Below are 22449 nucleotides of genomic sequence, written 5' to 3' on the forward strand. Positions count from 1 at the left end.
ATGATGCAGTCTGTCATCTCTAGTGTGGGATGTTTAGGCAGCTTCCAGCATTTTGGTGTTACTAGTAACCCTGCAGTGAACAGCTCTGTGCCCAGAGCACTTCTTCTCTGATAGATGTTTTCCCCAGCCAACCTCAGGGATAGTCACTGAGGCTGCTTTGCTGGGGGTGCTGGGGGATGGGCCAGCAGCAGTGGCTGGGAGAGTTAGGTCCCTTCAAAAGTGGCCTGATACCCTGCCCCAGGAGCAGCAGCATGGGTAGTGGGGCAGCAAGACACTCCGTGACAGTCCTGAGCAAGGTGGGAGAACATAAGGCCACCATGGGAAGGGCAGTGGGTGCTGTGGAGAGTCGGGGCTAGGAGTCTGAGGACCTAAATTCTGGGTTTTGCCTTTGCCACTCTCTATGTGACCTTGAGCAAATTCCTTCTCCTCTCTGGACCTCAGTTTTCTCTGGGTACTGTGGCCAGGGACTGGGCAAGTGTTGGTCCGGGGCTGTACTATTCAATGTGGTAGCCATTAGCCACATGTGGCTATTTTGATTTAAATATAAATGAATAAAATAAAAGAAAAAAATCAGATTCTTAGTGTCACTATCCACATTCCAATATCCGCATGTGGCTAGTGGCTACCGTATTGGGCAGCACAGGTGTCGAACACATTCATCATTGCAGAAAGCGCTATTCGACTGTGCTGGTCTAGAGACATTTCTAGAGATCCAATCAGCCCAATGTTCTGTGATTCAAGATCTCTGTCATCATGCCTTTTTCTGGAGCCGGGAAGAAAGCCAGCATCCTTTAGATCAGAGGATTCATTAAGGGCCTAAAGAGGCTTAGTGACTTTCCAAAGCCCAGGACCTCTGGCAGTGTCCTGAGTCTGAAATATCCTCACCCTCTTTCTCTCCCCAAAGGTCCCAACTTGGTCTCAGAGAGAAGCTGGGGAAGAGTGTGGGCCCCTCGAGGGGTGGCCCCCCAGCCAGGGACAGTGCCCAAGGGAGGCTGGTGTGAAGCCAGAGTAGTTGGTTTCCTGGTTCCTCAAACAGGAAGGCACTTGGAGGGCCTGCACTGCTCTCTGCCTATGCCTGGAACACCACCATTCATGCCCTTGGGTTAAACATTGTCCTCTCCTGGATTCTTTTAGAAGTCCAGACCAGATATCAAAGGAGGCGGCTGCCTCACTCAGCTTTGTCCTATTCTGGCTGCCTCAGGCCCTAGGCCTAGTTCTGGGCACGCACTGGGAGAGGAACTGTGAGAAATGAGTCCACAGTACTGAGGGTGAAGCTCCCCCGTCCTCTCCCCACACCAGGCACATACACTCTGGCCATAGCACATGGATTCCAGCCATGCCTGCCCCAGAGCCCTCCCTTCTCTTCAGAGGGAAGGCCTTCTACAGATGCTCTCCTACAGCCTGGAGGTACTCCAGGGGAAGGGGGAAGTAAATGGGGGAAATGAGATACAAGATGTGAGGAAGTGAAGATAAACTTGGCTGACTTTTGTCTCACCTTTGTCAAGGTGTGGCCACCATCTGCCTTAACGCCCTGTGCCCCTCTGTCTCCCATGTGAACTGAACTGCTCACTCTTGCTTCTCCTTTTTCTAGGGACCCCACAGTCATGTCCTGGCTGCCTTGAGTCTGCCTCCTGCCCGCGTTCCAGGGCTCTGGCCCTGTCCAGCCCCTGCAACCGCTCCCACGCCTATTCCTCACCTCAGCCTGTGCCGAAGGGACTCCTTAAGCTTCAGGACTCAGCAGGCACAATAGCAGTCACGGTAGGTGGCGTACCCACCCTGCCTATTCCCTAGCTCCTGGGGATGTCTGAGCCTTCTTGGTCTCTGGAACAGGAAGGATACATTTCTGAACACTGTATCTGTCAGGATCCCTTTGGATGCAAGTAGCAAAAATCTTATTTCAATAAAATGAAATTATCAGCTCATGTGACTGAAGTGTCCAGGGGTAGGTTGGGCTTCAGGCAGGGCTTGATCTAGTGGTTTCAACAATGTGAACAGTATCTGTTTTCTGTCTGTATTTCTCTGCTTCTCTTTTTTGGTGATGACTCCACTCCTAGTGGCTTTTCACATGCCAGCAGTTTCTGGGGCAACATGCTACCAGGTTGAAATTTGGGGTCTGGGCTAGAGACAAAATCTGCTTTCCTGATAGAACAAATAAAAGTCCTGGAGTTGATCTCTTGGGCCCAACTGGCAGGATTAAGATCATCCTGCTCCTTTAATTGGGTCTGCAGGGCTTGGAAACATGGATGGGCTGGGGATAAGGGTCTGTCCTTCCCCAATCATGTGACCAGGAATGAGGGGGAGAGTGTTTTCCAAAGGAAGCTCAGGGTCCTGCTGGCAGGAAGAGATGCCTCCAACTGGGGGAGGCAAATAACAAATGATTATTATAGATGAGTCTGCCCTATCCTTTTTTTTAAGGCCCAGTTTAGGTCTCTCCTTCTCTAGGAAACCTTTGCTGACTGCTCTAGCCAATGGTTATTTCCTTTAGTTCATCGGCCAGCTCCACCCTTTTTACAGATGGAAAGCCTGAGGCTCAGTGTGCATTTCCTTATGAATACTCTATTGGTTACTGCATTAGTGCCAAAGTGTGTTGCTCTCTTTGCCTTGGCTGCTAGGAAGCTCATAGCTGGTTCGTGGCTCATTTCGGATAAGTGCTCAGGATGCTGTGGCATGCAGTTGCTCAGTAGTCTTGCCATTGGCTTCATCTTCTTCTCTCTCATATTTTTCCCTTGTTCTGATTTCTTCTCTTATGTTTCAGTTTGTGCTGTTCTTAGCAGCCTCAAACTCTTTTAGAAGGAGGTGGGGTATAAATAACCAAGAGTGGCCATAAATGAAGCATTCAGCACTGACTGCAGCCAAATGCTAGGCCTTTTCCTTTCTAGAGGCAGCTGGGGTGGGGGTCTCCCCAGGCCCAAGGCCAAGCCTGTCCTCAGGGCGGCACCAAAGCCTGACCATGGTAGCCCCAGTACAATGCCCACCTTGCCCTCCTTGAGTTAAAAATGGCATTGTTCTCTTTCCCACCCTCTTCCCTTCCCATTCCTCATCTTATCAAAAGCTAATGAAAGAGGCTGGGAAACCCAATCCTCTGGTAATTAAATTTACTTAAAGGGTATTCAAGTGGAGTAATGAGAAGTTTAATGCAGTGATTAGATTTTTCTTTAATTAATTAAAACTAGAATGATGTGTCTTTCCAGCAAACCAACTTGACCCTCTGCTTGAGAGTAGCAGGCAGAGTAGTAGTGGAGGGTTTGGCTGGGTGGATGGGACTGCTGAGGGGCGGGCGCAGCCTTCTGCCCAGCTCCGATGCCCACTCAGGCCAGTCTCTGATTCAGCTCCCATTTCTGAGCCCTGTGAGTGTCAGACCTGGGCTGGACCTGAGTCGCCCAGGGCTGAGGGATCCAGCAGTCCCCGCACCCAGCTGAAAACTGATTCAGGACGGAGGTTTCAGAGGAGGGTCAGCAAGAATTACTTAAAGCAAGGAGCACAAAGGAGGAATTTCAGGCACTGTGATAGGAGGAGGTATTTGGGTAGCATATCTCACTGCCATGTACCAGCTAACACCTTCGCCTTCATGTTCAGCCAGACCTGGGTTTACCTCTGTTGGCACTGGATCCTCTGGGCTAATGGAGTGGGGACAGTGGGGTGAATAACAGAAAAATCTGAGCTAACTCACAAACCACTTCTCCTTGGCTTAAGAATGCATTCATGCCAGAAGGCTGACTGTCCTGCTGTGTTTCTGAAGGCCAGTTAAGGATGCAAGGAAGCACTTCTTGCCTTGAGCCCCTTCTGTAGGAGTCAGGTGGTGGCTGGGGCATAGTGAGTATGGGGAGCCCAGCATAGCTGCCTGGAGTGGAGCAGAGGACAGGCCTTGCCTGAGTAGAGGGTGGGCATAGTGGAGACTCAGAAGACAGGCCCCAGCACCCCAGGAATAGGATATGCTGTTTTCAAAGCAGCGGGTAAGGCTGGGAGAAGTCCTGAGCCCTTCACGGTAGGGGCAGAAAACTTCCTTCATTGAACCCTGACCCCAGTCCAACACTGAGCTTTGATCCTGGACAGACTGAACTTTGATCCCAGCCCCACACTGAGCCCTGATCTTGAGCAGACTGAATCTTGATCCTGGTCCCATGCTAAGCTCTGACCCCAGCCCCACACTGAGCCCAGCATTGTCGTGGATACTCAGGTAGAGCAACAGGTGCCGGGTGGGAGGGGTGAATGGTCGTGTTTGTTCATTCCCACTGCTAGCTCTGCTGCCTGTGGGCAGGACTCCTGTGCCAGACCCCACACTCTGCAATGGATAAGATGAATCAGATGTGGTTCCTGCCCACAGGGCTGGTGGGGGAGGTGACAAGCAAGCAGTCAATGACAGCCCAGTGATCAGAGTCAAAGTGGGTCTCACTTGGAGTGTTCCTCTGGCAGCAGGTGGGAGGGGGAGGTGCTGGAGATGGGCCAGCGGGGAAGCAGCTAAGATAGGGTCCCTGTGAGCGATGAGGAAGATGGCACCCATGGGGGTCTTGGGGGTGCCTAGGGTGAGTGATTCTCCCCGCCTCCAAGAGCTGGCTGTGACTCCTCCAGGGCATGCTCAGCTCCTGGTGAGCCAAAGGCCTCACCTCTGGGGCAGGTTGGTGGTGTGCTGGGCACTGGGCTGGCAATATTACTTACAAGGAAAGCATCTTTATCCATTTCACAGAAGAGGAAATGGAGACGTGCAGGGACTTGCCTAATGACACTCAGCCTGAAGTAGTCCAGTGGGGCATGGTCGCAGGTCTTACTTGTCTCTGGTCCTGCACACCACTGTTCCCGTGGGTGAACTTGCCCTGGGAGGCAGGGGCTCCTCTTCTTCCAACTTCTCCACCCAGAACTGAGTGAATACGACCGGGCACAGGCAGGGGCTGGTGGGCCTCGGAGTAGGGGATGTGAGGAGGGCCTTGGCTGGGTAGGGGACTAGCCCCAGGAAGGAGGGTCTTCTCCTTCCTCCATCCCCACTCTTCCCCTCTCTGAATCCCACCCCTCTGGATTTCTGCACCTCCTCCCTCCCCCGCCCCGGTTCCCTCCTTCCATGGCTCAACCCCTTCTGAATAACCAGGCCTGGAGAAGCCACCCGACCAGTCACCTACCACTCGCATGGGGAAACTGAGGCCCTGGGAGGGGCAGGGACCTGCTCAAGATCGTGGGGCTCTGCCTCTCGTGTCTCTTTAAGGTGCAGAGTGTGAAATGAAATTACCTGGAGTTTATACTTTATTTATTTTATTTTATTTTTATTTCATTTATTTTTTAATTTCTTTAAAAATTTTTTAGAAACATCTTTATTACAAGTTTTTTTTTTATATCTTTACTGGAGTATAATTGCTTTACAATGGTGTGTCAGTTTCTGCTTTATAACAAAGTGAATCATTTATACAAATACATATGTTCCCATATCTCTTCCCTCTTGCATCTCCCTCCCTCCCCCCCCTCCCTATCCCACCCCTCTAGGCGGTCACAAAGCACTGAGCTGATCTCTCTGTGCTATGCGGCTGCTTCCCACTAGCTACCTACCTTACGTTTGGTACTGTATATATGTCCATGCCTCTCTCTCGCTTTGTCACAGCTTACCCTTCCCCCTCCCAATATCCTCAAGTCTATTCTCAAGTAGGTCTGTGTCTTTATTCCTGTCTTACCCCTAGGTTCTTCTTGACATTTTTTTTTCTTAAATTCCATATATATGTGTTAGCATATGGTATTTGTCTTTCTCTTTCTGACTTACTTCACTCTGTATGACAGACTCTAGGTCTATCCACCTCATTACAAATAGCTCAAGTTCGTTTCTTTTTATGAGTAATATTCCATTGTATATATGTGCCACATCTTTATCCATTCATCCGATGATGGACACTTAGGTTGTTTCCATCTCCTGGCTATTGTAAATAGAGCTGCAATGAACATTTTGGTACATGACTCTTTTTGAATTATGGTTTTCTCAGGGTATATGCCCAGTAGTGGGATTGCTGGGTCATATGGTAGTTCTATTTTTAATTTTTTAAGGAACCTCCATACTGTTCTCCATAGTGGCTGTACCAATTCACATTCCCACCAGCAGTGCAAGAGTGTTCCCTTTTCTCCACACCCTCTCCAGCATTTATTGTTTGTAGATTTTTTGATGATGGCCATTCTGACTGGTGTGAGATGATATCTCATTGTAGTTTTGATTTGCATTTCTCTAATGATTAATGATGTTGAGCATTCTTTCATGTGTTTGTTGGCAGTCTGTATATCTTCTTTGGAGAAATGCCTATTTAAGTCTTCTGCCCATTTTTGGATTGGGTTGTTTGTTTTTTTTTATATTGAGCTGCATGAGCTGCTTATAAATTTTGGAGATTAATCCTTTGTCAGTTGCTTCATTTGCAAATATTTTCTCCCATTCTGAGGGTTGTCTTTTGGTCTTGTTTATGGTTTCCTTTGCTGTGCAAAAGCTTTGAAGTTTCATTAGGTCCCATTTGTTTATCTTTGTTTTTATTTCCATTTCTCTAGGAGGTGGGTCCAAAAGGATCTTGCTGTGATTTATGTCATAGAGTGTTCTGCCTATGTTTTCCTCTAAGAGTTTGATAGTTTCTGGCCTTACATTTAGGTCTTTAATCCATTTTGAGCTTATTTTTGTATATGGTGTTAGGGAGTGATGTAATCTCATACTTTTACATGTCCCTGTCCAGTTTTCCCAGCACCACTTATTGAAGAGGCTGTCCTTTCTCCACTGTACATTCCTGCCTCCTTTATCAAAGATAAGGTGACCATATGTGCATGGATTTATCTCTGAGCTTTCTATCCTGTTCCATTGATCTATATTTCTGTTTTTGTGCCAGTACCATACTGTCTTGATGACTGTAGCTTTGTAGTATCGTCTGAAGTCAGGGAGCCTGATTCCTCCAGCTCCATTTTTCCTTCTCAAGATTGCTTTGGCTATTCCGGGTCTTTTGTGTTTCCATACAAATTGTGAAATTTTTTGTTCTAGTTCTGTGAAAAATGCCAGTGGTAGTTTGATAGGGATTGCATTGAATCTGTAGATTGCTTTGGGTAGTAAAGTCATTTTCACAATGTTGATTCTTCCAATCCAAGAACATGGTATATTTCTCCATCTATTTGTATCATCTTTAATTTCTTTCATCAATGTCTTCTAATTTTCTGCATACAGGTCTTTTGTCTCCTTAGGTAGGTTTATTCCTAGATATTTTATTCTTTTTGTTGCAATGGTAAATGGGAGTGTTTTCTTGATTTCACTTTCAGATTTTTCATCATTAGTGTTAGAGTTTATACTTTAAACACAAGGATAGTATGTGAATGCTTTTGCTGGGCCGGGAGGCCCTGCGGCTCATCTGCCCCCACAAGTTCACATCACATGGGCAGATGCCCCGCGAGCCACCTTGGCCTCCTTGGGCGCGGTGCCCCCGCCAGGTGTGGCCATCCCCCCTCCCTGTGTCCCAGGCGCTTCAAATCACTGTCTAATTGAATTCTCTCAGCAGTCTAGGAAGGTGCATGACTTTCTAGATGAGGGCACCAAGGTGGGGAGCTAGGCCACTGTCCTGCAGCTAACTGCAAAGGTGGATTTGCCTGCCAGGTTCCGATCGTAGGCAATCCACCCGCTCCAGAGTGCCCCCTCCTCACCTGCGGGCAGCTGCCCCCTCCAAGGACCCCCAGCACCCCTACCCCTGCATCCACTGCTGCTTCCCTACTTGTCCTGTGCTCCAGCCAAAACCAGTGACTCTTCCCCAATGCTCCGCACACTTGCCTACCCCCAGGCCCTTGTTCCAGCTGTTCCAGCCCCCCAGATTTCCCTTCCCAACTCATCTGCCCAGATCCCCTTCATCTTTTTAGGCTGAGCCCAGATGCCACTTCCTTCATGGAGGCCCCTTGTCTGCTTCATCCCAATCAGAAGCCAGGCCCCCGCTCCTGCGAGCACCATCCGACGGCTCTTGGCCTGTCCCTCTCTTAGGCTCCTGGCCTCCATGTATCTGACTTTACAGCACGTGGAGGGCAGAGTAGTCTCCTGGCCGCCGGCTTCCCTGGCCCGTTACCCCAGGGCCTGACACACAGTAGGTATGCGGGGAGTAGCTTGGGTCCCCGCCTCGGGTGGGGCTGCAGCTCCATAAACCGTCCCTTTCCTCAGCAGTCCTGGGTCAGCTGGCCCCCAACTGTGCTGGTCCCAGCCCCCATCCTTACCGCCGCCCCAGCTCCCTGAGGAGACCAGCTGCTTCCTTTAGCCCTTGCTGGGTGGCGTTGGGGGCTGGCTTCTGGGCCCACAGACCTCCCTGTGCACGCTTGACCTGCCCAGGTTCTGGGGCAAGAACAAGACAAACCCCAACCTTGAGACTCCCAGGCAAGTCTTGAAGCCTGGCAGGTATAGGTACTTTGTGCTGAGCGCTGGTAGGGGGCTGCACGGGTGCCTTGCCTGGCACCACTCACTGGCTCTGCTGATTGTTGGCTGTGTGACTTTGAGCAAGTTGGGTAACCCCTCTCTGCCTCAGTTCCCTCATCTGTTAAATGAGGTGATGACAGGCCTTCCTAGGGTTGCTATGAGGATTGAAGGAATCAATACAATGTAAAGCATACAGCACAGCCCCGACACAGACACATGTGTGCTCCCTGGTAGTTGGCTGTCACCGTTGCTGGGAGGGAGAGAGAAGGCAGAGTGTGGGGGAGTGTTCAGGGAGAGTTTCCAGAAGGTGGCGACACATGAGGAACGACTTGAAAGATAAGGCACAGAAGGCAGGAAAGGACATTGCGGGAAGATAGAACCACAGGGACAGAGGCCCAGAGGCAGTCTGGGGGACTAAAAGGGAGCTGAGCTTGTCTATCTAGACTTAGGCAAAGAATGGGACAAGGGGAAACCTAGGCTGGTGGCACACAAGGGCTGTGTCCTGAGGGACCTTAGGGGCCACCCCGAGGAGTTCAGACTTTCTCTTACAGCCAGTGAGGGGCCATGGATGGAGTATTTTTCTTCCTTTTTCCTTTCCTTTTTTTTTTTTTTTTTTTAACCACAAAAGCAATGTTTGCTCATGCAAAAATTGAAACAATATAGAAGTGTGTCCTATTAAGTAGGGAAGTTCCCTCTTTGCCCTTAAATCTCATTTTGCTGAGGTCCCACGATTGTTGGTCTGGTATGCCTCCTTCCAGAAGTTTTTCTGTGGTTTTATAAACATACTTATTGTATATTATCTAAAAAAAGAAATGGAATTGTATTATGCACATTACTCTACAGCTTCCATTTTTCATTTACCAGTGTGTTGTGGGCATCTGTCAGTGTCATCAAACATAGATCTCCCATGTTCTTTTTTTTTTTTTTTGGTACACAGGCCTCTCACTGCTGTGGCCTCTCCCGTTGCGGAGCACAGGCTCCAGACGCGCAGGCTCAGCGGCCATGGCTCACGGGCCCAGCCGCTCCGCGGCATATGGGATCTTCCCGGACCGGGACACGAACCCGCGTCCCCTGCATCGTCAGGCGGACTCTCAACCACTGCACCACCAGGGAAGCCCTCCCATGTTCTTTTTAATTGCTGCCTAATACTCCATTGTTTGGACATAACGTAATTTATGTTACTAGTCCTGGGTTGATGGATATTTAGGTGGTCTTCAATTTTTCACTCTTGCAAATAATGCTTCAGTGACCATCCTTGTATATATACCTTGGCTGACACGTGTAAGCCTTTCTATAGGATAGACTCCTAGATATGGAATTGCCAGGGCAAAGGGTATGCTTATTAAATTTTGCTAGCTACTGTCACATTGCTCTTCCAAAAGGCTGGGCCACCCTTGGTATCTGCAGGTAGCCATTTCCCCAGCCACCCTAGCACTGAACATTATCAAGCTTTTTAATTTTTTCCAATCCAGGAGAACATCTCACTGTGGTTTCAACACTCACTTCCTTTCTCCCCAGCGAGGCTGAGCATCTTTTCATGTGGTTATTGGCCATTTGTATTTTCTTCTCAGTGAATTGACTATTCACATCCTTTGCTTATTTTTCTTTTCTTTTTGCCTTTTTCTTATTGGTAAAAAGGAGTTTTTAGTATATTAGGAATTTTAAAATGTTCGTCTGTTATATGTGTTAGAAATATTTCCCTTAGTCTGCTGTTTGTCTCTTTAACTTTGTTTATGGTATCTTTGGCTATATAGAAGCTTTATATCTTTATTCTGTCAAATCTGTCAGACTTCTCCTTAAGGCTTCTGAGTTTCACGTCTTGCTTGGCCAGGCTTCCTGGAATGCTTTTAAGCGGAGTGGGGGTGAGGTCAAATTTGTGACTGGGAAAGGTCATTCTAATTGCCACTGTGTGGAGGGTGGGTGGAGGGAGGACTGCAAGCCAGCGAGGGTGGGGGTGAGGGAGAACCGGGAGAAGATGAGTTTGAGAAATAATCAGGAATTGGCTGACTATGGTGAGAGGATGTGAGGGTGAGAGAGGGAAAGAAAGGACTCGAGAGTGATGTCTGGGTGTTTGGCTGGGGACTGCATGGCTGTTGCCACCACCAGCCTGAGTTAGGGACAGGACCAGGGAGGGAAATGCATGCCTGTGCATGTGAGTGCTCACCCAGGCAAGGACATGTGGATATATGAGTACATACATGCATATACATGCCCATGTCCATGCCCATATCCATGCTTGGAAGTTCTGGAGACTAGCACATCTGTGCTGTGGCTCCATGGCAGGGAGAAGGGGTGTCTACTTTTTGTGGAATTCCTGTTCTCTACCAAGTACTGTACAAGGCAACACACACACATACACACACTCACACATGCTCTGTAATCTTTACTACCATATAAAGTATGTTCTACAGATAAGGAAGCAGACCCAGTGTAAGTAACTTGCTCAAGGTCACAGAGCTAGTGACTGTCAGAAAGGGGATTTTTTGGACAACCTAGATCTAACCACCCACAGACAGAATTCCTGCCAATGGCATTGAGGGGCCTTTCATCCATTTCTAGCCTGACCAACCCAGTTTCATCAGGTACTCTTAGGATGAGTGCTGGAGCCTGACTGCCTGGGTTTGAAACTCAGCCCCATTCCTTATAAGGCAAGTTACTCCCCCTCTCTGTGCCTTGGTTTCCCCATCCTGAAAATGCAGACAGTGACAGTACCACCTCCTAGGGTGCTGGTGGGCATTGAACATGTTCGTGCATGGGAAGTGCTTAGCCCAGTGAGGGTGGAGCCCTCGGCATGCTGTCTATGGTGACTGCGACGAGATGGTGATGTCTGTGCCCCTTTACCCTCTCCCATCCCTCTCCATCCTCCCTCCACCTGCCACCTCTCTCCTGTGCCAGCTCTTCCTCAATTCTCCAAAGGAACTTCTTTCAATATTTGTCTTTGAAACTTCGTCTTCTGTTTTCATCCCCCAAACCCTTAGCAGACAGTGAATTAAAGCCCAGTCAGTCAGCAAAAACCATTCAGGGGAAAACGATTCATGTCGTGCTCACGGAATCCTCCCCCAAGCAGTTCTAGTCAGGCATTCTCCACGAGCCAATGCGTTCATCCCAACATTGCCCAGGCCTCTGGATACCAAACCATAAGGTCCAAATCTAAAACCCCTTCCTCCCTGAGTGGGGATCCTCAAGTTTACTTTCGAGCCAGGGGTCTGAGCTGACACCAGCCCAGCCAAATCTCCACTCTAGCCACAAGCCATAGCTGGATCCTTGACCCCAGGATGAGTAATTCTCAGCATCATTTGTCAGGAAACTTGCCTGTAGGAAACAAAAGCAGAAAGCACAGCAAATTCTGGGCACAGTTCCTTACCACTAGCATATCTAAGCAAATCCTGTGGTCATGAGGGTAGGTGCAAGGTGTCCAAACTGGGTTAAAATCTCAGGTCTGCACCTAATTTAGATTTTCTCCTATGCCAAAAAACTCACTGAAATCACCAAACTTATCATTATGGATTTCTCATCATCAAAATAAACCCCCAAGTAAATAAATCCCCACATAGGGACTTCCCTGGTGGCTCAGTGGTTAAGAATCCACCTGCCAATGCAGAGGACACGGGTTCGATCCCTGGTCTGGGAAGATTCCCACATGCTGCGGAGCAACTAAGCCCGTGCGCCACAGCTACTGAGCCTGTGCCCTAGCGCCCATGTGCCAGCCTGCGTGCCACAACTACTGAAGCCCGCGCACCTGGAGCCCGTGCTCCGCAACAAGAGAAGCCACTGCAATGAGAAGCCCGCACACCGCAACGAAGAGTAGCTCCCGCTCACCGCAACTAGGGAGAAAAGCCCATGTGCATCAATGAAGACCCAATGCAGCCAAATAAATAAATAAAATGTAAAAATATAAATAAATAAACCCCCAAGTAAATAAACCCTCATGGTAAACAATGGAGCAGTTATTGCCTATTTCCTTGGGGGATTTTGTTTTCAGTTGAACTGTATCAGTCACACCCTTTTATTCTTAGCCAAAAAGATGGCAAAACTCGCTTCAGTCCTTCCCAGGGAACAGCCACACCCAACTGCAGGCCCCCCACCCCCAAAGCCTCTGAGAGAGGATTCCTTATGACTGCTCTTTTAGAAGCCTCTGTCCCCAGGTCCCTGGGTTCCACCAAGTCCACCTTTGCCCCAGGGGCTTCTACACTTTAAACAACCCCACCCCTGCCTCTGATCCAAGTCCCCACCCCAGCACACCCCAGTACCCCTGCAGCGTGCCATGCAAGGCCACAGTTTCCAGCTACCCTGGCCCCATTTCAAAACCACAGGCCTTTGGATGCACGTAGACAAGTATTGACACCAGCATCCAGCGCTCATTCTCAAGAAGTCTTTTTAATGGCCTCGAAGAAGCCGTATTGTACCAGTTTGGAGGGGGTGTGTGGCAGGAGACAGTGTATTTTACTGTAGCCAAATCTCACTTCTTGGAAAAGGCAAGAAGTCACAGGGGCTTTATATAAACTAAGGGCTTTCCCCTCAGATCATCTACCAGCGCCCCGCTCTTATCTTGAGGGGAGGCCTCTTCTCCCTATTCCCTGTGTTGTCCCGCAGGAGCATACAACATTCAAGGTGATAATTGCTAAAGTGTCAGTAAATTCAAAATATAAACCTACAATTAAGCTTGCAGTGCATTGTCATTTGCGGCTCCAAGGCCCTGTTGGAGTTTCCTTCCCCCTCCCTCCCTGACCCCAAACTGTCCATCCAGGACAGACCAGTTTGGGGTCCAAGCACCTTTCTGAGAGCTGGTCCCAAACCTAAGTTAGGGATAAAGCTCTAAAGGCACTCCAGCCTTTGTTCGAAAGTCAAGTTCAAGCCCTTGAATGTAGGCCAAGGCCCCAGCTCTCATGGAGATGCTCCCGGCTGCCTCGGTTCACACCTCCCTTCCCCAGATGGGGATTGTCCCGCTAGTGGACCCTGCCAAAGGGCCTGGAACTGCCGCCTTTCCCTTGCGAATGGGAAACCTTTCAACTTGGTGATTGAGATATTCCATCCCCCACTAAAATCCTAGTCATTTAGGGGCTCCCAAATGGAGCTTAATTCTGTCACCCAGAAAGTCATCCAAATATGTTCTCAAACCATATGCCCCCACGTGGCCAGTGGGGATGTAGGTAGCATAGTGATGGGCTGCAGGAACAAGCTCTCTCTGAACTCTCAGTGATTTAATGCGACAAGGCTCCTTTCTTCTTTCTTCCTTTACCGTATGAATTCACATTACATGTTCGATGTGGGAAGTGGGGAGGGTGGCAGCCTCTGGTCCATTTAGTCACGCAGGGACCCAGGCTTACAGAAGCTCCACCATGTGGTAGCTGCCCCATCTGGAACTTGTGACCTCCTTCAGCCACTGTGGCAAAGAAGAGAAAATGGTAGAGGCACACACTGGCTCCTAAATGCATTGGCCCAGCAGCGACACACATCACTTTTGTTTACAGCCCACTGGCCAAAACTTCTCATATGGCCTCAACTACCTGTAAAGGAGCTGAGGAAGTGTGGGGACATTCTGTGGGGGGGAGGGCATGGAGGAAATGTGCCCAGACATTCAGTGAGCAGTAAAGTTATCTGTAGCAGGGGTTTTATGGGGTGCTCTCAGAGCAAGGGTTTCAGAATTGCCAAGGCCATGACTTCCTGTTCATCCTCTCCACCTGGGGAGGCCCACGGTCTGTGGGAGGGACTGATGGGAAAAGCTTTGAGGAAGAGTTCCCGCTAATGAATAAGCCCCATGGCAGGCCCAGGCCCTCTACCATCAGGCTCCAGGTTTGACTCAGCCTCACCCCTCTTATCCACATTGGACACCTGCCACACCAACATAAAATGAATTTTTTAGGAGGAGAAGCAGGATTGAGAGTGAGAATGAGTTCAGCTTTGGAGGGAGAAAATCCAAGAGGCGGCGTCTAGAAGCCACTCTGTCTTAGTCTGTTCAGGCTACTATAACAAAATATCAGAGACTGAGTGGCTTATAAACAACAGTAGTTTAATTCTTACAGTCTGGAGGCTGGAAATCCAAGATCAAGGCGCTTGCAGATTCAGCGTCTGGTGAGCGCCTGCTTCCTGGTTCCTTCTTCTCGCTGTGAGCTCACATGGCACAAGGGGTGACAGGGCTCTCCGGAGTCTCTTTTCTAAGGGCACTAATCCCATTCATGAGGACTGCACTCTCATGACCTAATCACCTCCCCAAACCTGCACCTCCAAATACCATCACATTGGAGATCAGGTTTCAACATATGAATTCTGGGGGGACACAAACATTCAGTCCATGGCATGCTGGATTGAAGTTGTTGCCTTTCTTCCACATTTTCATTCCTTTAGCAAATGTGGCTGCTATGGGCCAGGAAATGTATTGATTATGACTCCAGACTCTGACTCCAGACCACCTGGGATTGAAGCTGGGCTCAGTCCCTTATTAGCTACCGGTTAATTACTTCCCTCTGCCTTTGTCTTCTCCTCTTTAAAAAGGGCATAGCATCTGTCTCTCTTAGGGTGGTTATGAGGATTAAATGAGTTAATATTTGTAAAGCACTCAAAACAGCACTGGGCACATGATAAGGACTCTATAAATGCTCGATATCATCATCATCATCATCATCATTATCCATTATCCATCTAGATACTCTTCTAGATATTGGGGGAGTAGATGCCAAGGCCCCTGCTCTCACATATGATGGGAGAAATGGAAAATAAACAGAAGTAATTAAATCAAGATGGTACTTTCAAATAGTGATGGTACTAAAATAATAAATCAGGCACATAAAAAAATCACTCATCATCATTAGTCATTAGGGAAGTGCAAATTAAAACCCCAGTGAGATACCACTGCGTATCTCTTACAATGACTCTTGCAAAATTGACAACAGTAAGTGCTGGTGAGGATACAGAGCAACTGAAACTCTTATATGTTGCTGGTGGGAATGCAAAATGGTACAGCCACTTTGGAAAACTACCTGGCAGTTCCTTATAAAGTTAAAAATATGCTTACCATATAACCCAGCAATCCTACTGCTAGGTATTTACCCAAGAGAAATATAAACTTATGTTCATGCAAAAACCTGTATGCGAATATTTATAGTGGCTTTATTCATAATCACCAAAAACTGGAAAAAAAATCCCAATGTCCTTCAGCTGGTGAATGGATAAACCATCGAATACTACTCAGCAATGAAAAAAAAAAAAAAGAATGAAATTCTGGTACAAGAAACAACACAGGTAAATCTCAAATGCATTATTTGATAAATGAACAAAGCTAGACTCAAAAGGCTACATATAGATGATTCCATTTGTATGACATTCTGGAAAAGACAAAAGTATAGAGGCAGGAAACAGATCAGTGGTTGTGAGAGGTAGAGAGTGGGGGAAGTTGACTACAAAGGGACAGCTCATGGAGATTTTTGGATCTGGGGGTTAATAGAAATGTTCTGTATCTTAATTGCAGTAGTGGTTACACAGATTATGCAACTATCAAAGCTTAGAGCTGTGCACTAAAAAGGGTAAAGTTTGAACCAGTTTTATTGAGAAATAATTGACATACATCACTGTATATATTTAAGGTGTACAGCATGATGGCTTGATTTACATATATTGTGAAATGATTACCACCTAATATCCATCATCTCATATAGATACAATAGAAGGAAAAGGAGGAAGAAAAGAGATAAAGTTTTTTCTCCTTGTAATAAGAACTCTTAGGATCTACTCTCTTAATAACTTTCCTATATAACAGACAGCGGTGTTAACTACAGTCATCATATTGTACTCTATGTCCCTAGAACTTATTTATTTTGTAACTGGAAGTTTTGATCACCTTCCTCTAATTCCTCCTCTCCCAACCCTCTGCCTCTGGTAACCATAAGTCTGATCTCTTTTCCTATGAGTTTGTTTTTTAATTTTTTTAGATTCCACATACAGTATTTGTCTGACTTATTTCACTTAGCATAATGCCTTCAAGGTCCATCCATGTTGTCACAAATGGTAGGATTTCCTTTAAAAAAAAATTTTTTTTTTATGCGGGCCTCTCACTGTTGTGGCCTCTCCCATTGTGGAGCACAGGCTCCGGACGCGCAGGCTCAGAGGCCATGGCTCACGGGCCCAGCTGCTCCGCGGCATGTGGGATCTTCCTGGACCGGGGCACGAACCTGTGTCCCCTGCATCGGTAGGCGGACTCCCAACCACTGCGCCACCAGGGAAGCCCAGATTTCCTTATTTTTTATGGCTGAATAATATTTTGTTACTTAGATATATATCTCACATCTTCTTTTTCCATTCATCCATTGATGGACACTTTGATTGTTTCCATATCTTGTCTATTGTAAATAATGCTTCAGTGAACACAGGAGTGCATATATCTTTTTGAGTTAGTGTTTTCATTTCCTTTGGATATATACCCAGAAGTGGAATTGCTGAATCATATGGTAGTTCTATTTTTAATTTTTTGAGGACCCTCCATACTGTTTTCCATAGTGGCTGCACCAATTTACATTCCCACCAACAGTGCACAAGTCTTCCCTTTTCTTCACATCCTCACTAGTATTTGTTATCTGAAAAGGGTAAATTTTACTGCAAGTAAATTATACCTCAATTAACCTGACTGGAAATAAAGCTCATTGTGGGATTGTTGAGACAGGGAAAACCAAATGAGAAATCAGTCAGTCAGGGTAGTGTGACACGGGGAAGGAGGGGCTCCTGCACATGACGGTCAGGGAAGGCTTTCTGAGGAGGTGTCTTGAGCTGAACCTGGACGAGGAGGGGCCAGGCCTGTGTGGATCTGGAGGGAGGCAGAGAGAACTTGTGGCTGGAGCTGAGGGAGGAGAGGGGAGGGTGGGAGACAAGTCAGGGGCCTCCGCTCTCCTCTGGGCATAATGGGAGCTACTGGGGGGCATAGATAGAGGGTGATTGAAACATTGGTGTGAGTGAGATGGCCCGGGGAGGAGAAGGGAGGGGAGGATGGAAACAGCAGCTTGTGACCATGTGTATGGAGGAGTGATGAAGGGGTGCGATGAAAACGAGGAGAGTACGTGTCAGGAGCCTCCTACAGGAGGGAGTGGTCAGCTAGCCAGAGGCCCAGCAGTCTGGGGCAGGAGGACTGGCACGGGCAGGCGGGGGTCCTTGCTGAGGGTATCGTGGGCAGTGGTGGGACAGAAGCCAGACATCCTGGGTTGAGGGTGCTGGGGGTGAGGACATGTGAGTGAAGCTTCCAGGAGGCAGGGGACAGGCTTCGTGGGTAGCAAAGGGAACCTCAGAGAGAACGAGGTAGAGCTGCCTCTGGTGTGTGGTGTGTGTGTGTGTGTGTGTGTGTGTGTGTGTGTGTGTGTGTGTGTGTGTGTGTTTGAACAAGACTTACCGAGATGGACCTGACCTATTGAAGACAGTGTGAGATGGTGAGAAGGGAGGGTTTCGAACAGGCCCTTGGACACCAGGCCTGGGAGGGCAGTCCAGGGGGCTGGGAGATGGTAGGGAGGCCACTGCCACAAGGCCCATCCCTGAGGTGGGAGGCAGTGCTGAGTCCGCTGGGCTAGAGGGTCAGGATCTGCCTTGGGGGACCCATGCCGAGGTGGGCCCAGCCCAGGGAGCAGAGGCCCCATCTCTGTCCGCACTAACCTTCTTGCTCTTCCCACAGTGCATGCTGGGAGCGAGACGGACAGGCTGCTGCTCCTCCTGCCGCTCCTCGGGCCCCCAGAGGACCATCTGTTTGCGTCCTGGTGCCGTCTAACCCAGGTAGGGGGAGATCAAAGGGGGCTCTCCCTGCCTCATGCCCCTGCACTGGGTGGGAGGGCTCTAAGTGTAAGGACCCCCGCCCCGGCTGAATGGGCCAGTGTCAGGGCAATGGGGAGGGGCCCAGCATGGGGTTTGAAGTCCCCAGTCACTGCAGGGCCTCCTGGGGAGGCGTTCCCAGACCTTCAAGAAGTGGGCCACTCCAGCAGCAAGCCATCCTCACCAGGCCGCCTCCCTGGGACACTGAGAGGCCCCCCGTTTGGCTCTCACATGTTCGCTGCCTGCGGTTTGTTAAGGATCCTTCGTGGTACACACCCGCCAGTGTGGGTGTGGGAGGTTTTGCATCTGAGGTTTCTCATCCGTTGCTGTCACTGGCTTTTCCCTGCCGGAGTCGCTGTACTCACTCCCCTGATGTTGGTGATTCCGTGAGTGGTGGCTCTTACTCCAAAAGGTCCCCGCTCTCTACAGGACACCCTCAGGGCAGAGGTGCTCTTTCCGGCACCAAGAACTGCCCTGCTCACTTTTAATCCCCTCGGTCCTTGGGCCTGAGAGAGGACATTTCTCTGCTGCTCCTGGGAGCCCCAGGTGGAGGGAGGCTTTCTGCTAGGGGCCAAGTTCCCCAAGGGCTGGGATGCGGTGGGAGCTAGGCTTGCCAGGAAAAATATAAGGTGTCCAGTTAAATCTGAACTTCAGAAAGACAACAAATCATTTTTTTAGCGTTAAGTATGTCCCCAATGTTGTATGGGACATACAATTCTATTTATTAAATCTGGCAACCCTAGTGGGAGCTGAAACCCTAGACTCCCTCTTCCTCTCTTCAGTCCTCCCTGCTGGGCTCACCTTGGTCCCCTCGGATCAGCTGCATCCAGTGCCTGTGGAGGGTGCCCTGGAGCCAAGGGCGGCCAAGCCTACTCAGGCCACAATCAATGGGTATTTCCTAATCGCCCAGGTCCTGCAGGCTGTCCCTGGGGCAGAGACCTGGGGTTCCTGCTGGGCGCTGGGGCAGCAGTCCTGGCTGTTAAGAGTGCTCTTGGGGTCCTTGTCTTCCCCTCTGGCTCTCTGACAGCAGAATTCAGGCTGAGGCGGTCACTGGGCAGGGTTGGTCAGGCCCTTGTGCCCGTGATCAGAGCTGTGAGACAGGTGTGGAGCTGTGAGAGGATCTAGGAATAGAAAATGGTTTCGTGAGCTTGGAACCCAGCATGCTGGGGGTGTTGGGGTGGAGGTGTTGGGGTATCAGGGATGAGGCAGGGCCAGATCATGAGGGCTTAGAATGTCCTATTTCTGCATCCTTCAACATCTGGGGAGACAAAGGAAGTGTCTTCTCCTTAGGCGGAGTCGTTTTTCCAACTGTTCAGGTAACATGTTCTCTATGTGTTTATCTATCTATCTATCTATCTATCATCTAACAGTGTAGAAGTATTTAAAGCATGCAGTTCAACCCCTTCCCATAATCTCTTCCTCGCCAGGGCTAACCACTGCTAACTAGTTCCATATATCATATCCTTCCAGACTTTTTTCTGTGTACTTATAAACATATTTTAAAAGGAAAAACATGAGATCACACTAGATATACTGCCCCGTCACTTGATTTGTCACTTAATATATTGTGTAGATCGTTCTAACCTTCTTCTCTATCGTTTTACGCCCATTGTATGGATGATCTTTAAATTATTTTATCAATTATTAATCCTGTTGGTGGCCATTTAGATTGTTTCCGGTGTTTGGCTATTTATAAACCTCACACAGAGAACCTCCCAGTTCGTACCTCTGTGTGCACTTGTGTTATGGGTCCTTTGGGAATGTTTCTGGAAGTGGACTGTCTGGGTCAGAGGTTACGCACATTTCAAGGTTTGATCCATAGGCCAGATCAACCTCCAGAAACTTGTGCCCACTTACCGTGTACAAGAGGCCTCCTCCCTTCACCCTTGCCAACCATGACATTATCAATCCCTGCCAATCTGATAGGTAAAACTGATTTCTTTTACATTTCTTTGATCACTAATGAAGTTGAGCATATCTGTGTACATTTTTTGGCCATTTCAACTTATTTGTGAATTGCCTATGTATGTCACGCCCTCAGCTCATTTTTCTATTCATCTGTCCCTTTATTCAGTAAGCATTGATTGAGCACCTATTACGTGTTAGGTACTGTTTTGGTTAGGGACCTAACAGTGAACAAAAGTGACCAAAAAAATCCCCCGCTGCTCCATGGAACGAGCTCTAGTGAAGGAGAGACAGCCAAGGGAAAATAAACAAGTGAAATACAGTGTGTGTAGTACGCGTGTTAGGTGCTAAGGAGAAAAACATCAAGCAGGTGAGGGGATGGGAGGTGCTGGGTGACTTGAATATGGTAGTCAGCAAGGCCTTACTGGGAGGTGGCAGTAAAGAAAAGACCTGTAGGAAGCGAGAGAATGAGTCACACAGATGTCTGGGGCCCTGAGTCAGGAGCAGGCCTGGCCTGTTCAGGGCTCAGTGAGAAGGCCAGTGTGGCTGCAACAGGGTGAGGGAGGGAGAGAGTGGGATGTGTGACCAGAGAGGCATCAAGAGCCAGATCACGCAAGGCCTTGTGGGCCACCCTAAAGCCTTGGCTTTTACTCAGAATGAAGCAGGGAAAGCAGGGAGACATGGAAGGTTCTGAATAGTGATATGACATGATCTGAATTTCATTTTAACCAGATCATTCCAGCTACTGTGAAGGGGGCCAGAATGGAAGCAGGGAGATCAGTCAGTAGACTGTTGCAATGATCCAGGGAAGAGATGGTGGGAGCTTGGACCGGGGGATCTTGATGGAGGTGGGGAGAAGTGGACAGATTCTGGGTGCTTGTTAATGGTAGAGCCAATAGGATTTCCTGACAGATTGGATGAGGTGGTGTGTGTGTGTGAGAGAGAGAGGGAGCCAAAGATTACTGTCTTAGTCATTTTAAGCTGCCATAACCAAATACCATAGGCTGGGTGGCTTAAACAACACACATTTATTTCTCATACTTCTTTAGACTGGGAAGTCCAAGATCAAGGTGCTGGCAGACTCAGTTCTTGGCGAGGACCCTCTGCTTGGCTAGCAGATAACTACCATCTCGCTATGTGCTTATGTGACTTCTTTGTGTGCACACGGAGAGACCAAGCTCTGGTGTCTCTTCCTCTTCTTACAAGGTCACTAATACCATCATGAGGGCCCCACCTTCATGACCTCATCTAACCCATATTACCTCCTAAAAGTCCCACCTCCAGATACCATCACATTGGGAGTTGGGCTTCAACATACGAATTTTGGGAGACACAGACATTCAGTCCATAACAATGACTCCAAAGGTTTTGGCCCACGTAGGGAAAAGGATGGAGCTGCCATCAACAGAGACAGGGCAGAGAAGTGGGTTTGGTGTAAGGGGGGAGAAGAGCTCAGCTGTGGATAGGACTGGCTACATAAAGTGTGGGGGCCAGAGCTAAATGCAAGTGGGTAGCCCTTTGTTTAAAAAATAATGTTAAGAATTTCAAAGTGGTGACAGTAGAGCATTAAACTAAGCCTGGGACCTTTCTGAGTGTAGGGCCCAGTACGACTGCCCAGGTGGCATACCTGTGAGCAGGCCCTGGCTGTGGACATGTAAAGTGTGAGATGCTAGTAGACATCTGAGTAGAAATGGATACGTGAGGATGGAGTTCAGAGGCTAGGTCTGAGCTGGAGATACAAATATGGGGTCATCAGCATAAAGATAGCATTTAAAGCTATGAGATTGGATAAGAGCATCAAAGGAGTTGAGTATAGGTAGAAAAGAGAAGACCTAGTCCTGGAGCCTCCTTTGGTCCGAAGTTAGGGAGCTGAGGAGGCACCGAAAAGGTGACTGAGAAGGTACAATGAATGAGGTGGAAGAGAGCCAGGTATGCTATCCTGGAAGCCAAGGGCAAGACATGTTTCAAGCATAAGGTCGAGTAAGATGCAGACTGAGCATTGATCATGCATTAGCAGTGGGGAGGTCACAGGGGACCTTGGTTCAGTGATGGTGGGAGGGTATGTGCAATGCATCTTATTGAATTGCAGGAGCAAACTGATTTGTAAGAGGATAAAAGATTTAACCCTTTTGCCTGTCATATGTTGCAAATTGTTTTTTCACAGTTTTGTGGGGTTTTTTTTGTCATTTAAATTTATGGAGTTTTTTTTTAAAACCCTTAAAAGTTTTAAATTGTCCCGTGGTCAAGTCTGTCACTATTTTCCTTTAGAGTTTCTGGCCTTACCCACTGAAGAGTTTTGAAAAGCTGTCTTATGTTGTTTTCTAGTTTTTATGATATTTAAAAATATTTAAATACCTAGTTCATTTGGAATGTTCTTATGT

General features: G+C 48.3%; 1 protein-coding gene across 2 annotated transcripts in view; it reads left to right on the forward strand.

Annotated features, from left to right (window-relative positions):
* The window catches only part of LINGO1 (leucine rich repeat and Ig domain containing 1), a 205792-nt gene that overhangs the window by 121881 nt on the left and 61462 nt on the right, over nucleotides 1-22449 (forward strand). For both annotated transcript variants that reach the window (XM_082617744.1, XM_082617745.1), the window contains 2 exons: nucleotides 1592-1758; nucleotides 18030-18127. The gene's annotated coding sequence lies outside the window, so the exon portion shown is untranslated. The remainder of the gene's footprint in view (nucleotides 1-1591; nucleotides 1759-18029; nucleotides 18128-22449) is intronic.

Source organism: Mesoplodon mirus, assembly GCF_964341445.2.
Source record: "Mesoplodon mirus genome assembly, chromosome: 4".
Taxonomy (NCBI): Eukaryota; Metazoa; Chordata; class Mammalia; order Artiodactyla; family Ziphiidae; genus Mesoplodon; species Mesoplodon mirus.